Source organism: Ctenocephalides felis, unplaced genomic scaffold (assembly GCF_003426905.1).
Source record: "Ctenocephalides felis isolate EL2017-DRISC unplaced genomic scaffold, ASM342690v1 CF-g0.4_SCAFFOLD_02673, whole genome shotgun sequence".
NCBI lineage: Eukaryota > Metazoa > Arthropoda > Insecta > Siphonaptera > Pulicidae > Ctenocephalides > Ctenocephalides felis.
In genome coordinates this window covers 17,501-22,832 of record NW_020538827.1, presented here as the reverse complement: position 1 = coordinate 22,832, position 5,332 = coordinate 17,501, and the positions used below count along the sequence as shown (strand labels likewise).

At 35.4% G+C, this 5,332-nt stretch overlaps 1 non-coding gene across 1 annotated transcript; it reads left to right on the top strand.

Annotated features, from left to right (window-relative positions):
- The first annotated feature begins 5,024 nt into the window (after nt 1–5,024).
- Nucleotides 5,025–5,143, top strand: LOC113381185. The gene has a single exon (XR_003367527.1). It is a non-coding gene; the product is annotated as a 5S ribosomal RNA (ribosomal RNA).
- Nucleotides 5,144–5,332: the final 189 nt, after the last annotated feature.

The following is a 5,332-nucleotide window of genomic DNA, read 5'->3' as shown; positions in this document are numbered from 1 at the left end:
CTGCTGCCTTCCTGGATGTGGTAGCCGTTTCTCAGGCTCCCTCTCCGGATCGAACCCTGATTCCCGTTACCCGTAACAACCATGGTAGTCGCAGAGAAACTACCATCGACAGTTGATAAGGCAGACATTTGAAAGATGCGTCGCCGGTACTAGACCGTGCGATCAGCACAAAGTTATTCAGAGTCACCAAGTCAAACGGTGAGCAAGGCAAGCCCGCCACGATTGGTTTTGATCTAATAAAAGCATTCCTTCCATCTCTGTCGGAACTCTATTTGCATGTATTAGCTCTAGAATTACCACAGTTATCCAAGTAATGTGGGTACGATCTAAGGAACCATAACTGATGTAATGAGCCATTCGCGGTTTCACCTTAATGGGGCTTGCACTGAGACATGCATGGCTTAATCTTTGAGACAAGCATATACTACTGGCAGGATCAACCAGGGTGCTATATATATATAATAGCATAGTGTAAATGTCCCTCGGCGTCACCCGAGAGACCACACTTTGTATAGAAAAGTTCGATGAATTTCTAAACAACGAATTTTCTTACATATATATTATCTGAGCCGTACGATATTCCCTGAACATAACGAACAGTTTACATCGCGACTAGATATTTTATATATTCTGCGCTTAAACAGAGGCTAGACCTTTAACAACCGTCGAAACGGCGGTCCGTACATGAAATTTGCGGTCCGCAGACCCAGTTAATTTCAAACAGTCTCTTTACCCTTCGTTAGATTGAAAACGTCGGGGCGAATTCATAAGAATTCATCGTTATAACTCACTTTTATTCTCGCTCGGAGAGTATTGAGTTGATAGCATTTGTATATTTGATTTTCCGCATAAGAGTCTTTGCGTCAACGACACATGCCCGCGGATATGCTGTACAGTATGGTTGAACACTTATAAATAAGGTCCAGAACCCGGCCGTAAACCGACATCCGAACATATACGGCGTATATAATTCCAGACACGGTCTACGACATTATTTAAAGTAACGCCGCTATATAGTTGATAGACTAAAAGTATCGAATATAATGTATAAAATACACCGGGGAATAATATTCGAACCTGCCTGAACAACACAGCGTACTTTAGCCTAAGCTTGCTCGCATCGCACTCGACACGACCTATCCCCCTATAAGGCGCGCGGCCACAGCGTAAGTATTAGACTGAGTCCCAAGCGACGTGCATTTGACCTGCGGCGAGGGCCTGCTCGCGCTTACGGTGTGAATCGTCAAGACAAAAGTCTGGGAAAATTTCGAACTGCGAACCCTTATGATAGAAAAATTTTTGTCGAAAATTTTGTTAGATGTTCAAACAGTTTTATATATATGGACAATATGAATTATAGTTAATTATTGAGTTTTTAGGTGTTTTTTGGGTTTTTTTAAACTTTTGTATAAAATTATGTATTTATTGATTTTTATAGATCTCAATGAATATAAACGAATTTATATATAGTTATATTATTTTTTATAATTATTTGTTTAAATTTTCTAATTTTACAATAAATGTTCAAACCAGTTTTCCTCGATTTTCTCTTAAACCGTAAAAGATACGAAAAAACTTTGTTCGTACGAAAGATGCAGAATAAATTATGAATAAAATGGTATATGAATGGTTAAGTGTGTTCATATAATTTTCTCGAGATTTTCCGATTTTCCTGAAATTTTACGACGGCAACTCGCCTGTAGGCCACACCGTTCGGCCACACCGTCGGAATTCGAAGTTGCGATTATGGGAAAAAAACTAAGAATTTTGAGACCTTTCTAACGATGTATAATACTTTATATGTTTTCTTTACAGAAATATCGAATCGTGAGGAGTATTGCTCCAACCTAGCCGCACTTTGCATTTTGACAAGTTAACATCTACACATATTGCTCTATAACATGAAAACCGTAAAAGATACGAAAAAACTTTGTTCGTACGAAAGATGCAGAATAAAATTATGAATAAAATGGTATATGAATGGTTAAGTGTGTTCATATAATTTTCTCGAGATTTTCCGATTTTCCTGAAATTTTACGACGGCAACTCGCCTGTAGGCCACACCGTTTGGAATTCGAAGTTGCGATATATGGGAAAAAAACTAAGAATTTTGAGACCTTTCTAACGATGTATAATACTTTATATGTTTTCTTTACAGAAATATCGAATCGTGAGGAGTATTGCTCCAACCTAGCCGCACTTTGCATTTTGACAAGTTAACATCTACACATATTGCTCTATAACATGAAAACCGTAAAAGATACGAAAAAACTTTGTTCGTACGAAAGATGCAGAATAAAATTATGAATAAAATGGTATATGAATGGTTAAGTGTGTTCATATAATTTTCTCGAGATTTTCCGATTTTCCTGAAATTTTACGACGGCAACTCGCCTGTAGGCCACACCGTTTGGAATTCGAAGTTGCGATATATGGGAAAAAAACTAAGAATTTTGAGACCTTTCTAACGATGTATAATACTTTATATGTTTTCTTTACAGAAATATCGAATCGTGAGGAGTATTGCTCCAACCTAGCCGCACTTTGCATTTTGACAAGTTAACATCTACACATATTGCTCTATAACATGAAAACCGTAAAAGATACGAAAAAACTTTGTTCGTACGAAAGATGCAGAATAAAATTATGAATAAAATGGTATATGAATGGTTAAGTGTGTTCATATAATTTTCTCGAGATTTTCCGATTTTCCTGAAATTTTACGACGGCAACTCGCCTGTAGGCCACACCGTTTGGAATTCGAAGTTGCGATATATGGGAAAAAAACTAAGAATTTTGAGACCTTTCTAACGATGTATAATACTTTATATGTTTTCTTTACAGAAATATCGAATCGTGAGGAGTATTGCTCCAACCTAGCCGCACTTTGCATTTTGACAAGTTAACATCTACACATATTGCTCTATAACATGAAAACCGTAAAAGATACGAAAAAACTTTGTTCGTACGAAAGATGCAGAATAAAATTATGAATAAAATGGTATATGAATGGTTAAGTGTGTTCATATAATTTTCTCGAGATTTTCCGATTTTCCTGAAATTTTACGACGGCAACTCGCCTGTAGGCCACACCGTTTGGAATTCGAAGTTGCGATATATGGGAAAAAAACTAAGAATTTTGAGACCTTTCTAACGATGTATAATACTTTATATGTTTTCTTTACAGAAATATCGAATCGTGAGGAGTATTGCTCCAACCTAGCCGCACTTTGCATTTTGACAAGTTAACATCTACACATATTGCTCTATAACATGAAAACCGTAAAAGATACGAAAAAACTTTGTTCGTACGAAAGATGCAGAATAAAATTATGAATAAAATGGTATATGAATGGTTAAGTGTGTTCATATAATTTTCTCGAGATTTTCCGATTTTCCTGAAATTTTACGACGGCAACTCGCCTGTAGGCCACACCGTTTGGAATTCGAAGTTGCGATATATGGGAAAAAAACTAAGAATTTTGAGACCTTTCTAACGATGTATAATACTTTATATGTTTTCTTTACAGAAATATCGAATCGTGAGGAGTATTGCTCCAACCTAGCCGCACTTTGCATTTTGACAAGTTAACATCTACACATATTGCTCTATAACATGAAAACCGTAAAAGATACGAAAAAACTTTGTTCGTACGAAAGATGCAGAATAAAATTATGAATAAAATGGTATATGAATGGTTAAGTGTGTTCATATAATTTTCTCGAGATTTTCCGATTTTCCTGAAATTTTACGACGGCAACTCGCCTGTAGGCCACACCGTTGGAATTCGAAGTTGCGATATATGGGAAAAAAACTAAGAATTTTGAGACCTTTCTAACGATGTATAATACTTTATATGTTTTCTTTACAGAAATATCGAATCGTGAGGAGTATTGCTCCAACCTAGCCGCACTTTGCATTTTGACAAGTTAACATCTACACATATTGCTCTATAACATGAAAACCGTAAAAGATACGAAAAAACTTTGTTCGTACGAAAGATGCAGAATAAAATTATGAATAAAATGGTATATGAATGGTTAAGTGTGTTCATATAATTTTCTCGAGATTTTCCGATTTTCCTGAAATTTTACGACGGCAACTCGCCTGTAGGCCACACCGTTTGGAATTCGAAGTTGCGATATATGGGAAAAAAACTAAGAATTTTGAGACCTTTCTAACGATGTATAATACTTTATATGTTTTCTTTACAGAAATATCGAATCGTGAGGAGTATTGCTCCAACCTAGCCGCACTTTGCATTTTGACAAGTTAACATCTACACATATTGCTCTATAACATGAAAACCGTAAAAGATACGAAAAAACTTTGTTCGTACGAAAGATGCAGAATAAAATTATGAATAAAATGGTATATGAATGGTTAAGTGTGTTCATATAATTTTCTCGAGATTTTCCGATTTTCCTGAAATTTTACGACGGCAACTCGCCTGTAGGCCACACCGTTTGGAATTCGAAGTTGCGATATATGGGAAAAAAACTAAGAATTTTGAGACCTTTCTAACGATGTATAATACTTTATATGTTTTCTTTACAGAAATATCGAATCGTGAGGAGTATTGCTCCAACCTAGCCGCACTTTGCATTTTGACAAGTTAACATCTACACATATTGCTCTATAACATGAAAACCGTAAAAGATACGAAAAAACTTTGTTCGTACGAAAGATGCAGAATAAAATAACGAATAAAATGGTATATAAATGGTTAATTGTGTTCATATAATTTTCTCGAGATTTTTTAAATTACGTGGCTAAGAACAAAATTTCAAGTCAGTTATCCCTATGGCAACTTTTCAGTTGCTTCGCGTTTCAAGTCAGTTATCCCTATGGCAACTTTTCAGTTGCTTCGCGTTTCAAGTCAGTTATCCCTATGGTAACTTTTCGGTTGCTTCGCGTTACAAGTCAGTTATCCCTATGGTAACATTGCAGATATATATTAAATTATTACTGAAATTTCATTTATAACCTTATGTATACATATGATTGTATAGTTTTACTTGTCGTCAACGATCATACCATGTTGAATATACCGGTTCTCGTCCGATCACCGAAGTCAAGCAACATCGGGCGTGGGTAGTACTTAGATGGGAGACCGCTTGGGAACACCACGTATCGTTGACTTTTTGCCCTAGTATTTTACCGATGTTAAGTCAAATTATAAATAGTACATACTCTCGGTATAAACTGTTAAAATCTTTGATAGAGATGAGAAAATAGTTTATGTAAAATGAAATAATATATATATATATATAAATACTGCATATTTTGTTATAAAAGATATAAATATACTGAATATTTTGTTATAAAAGA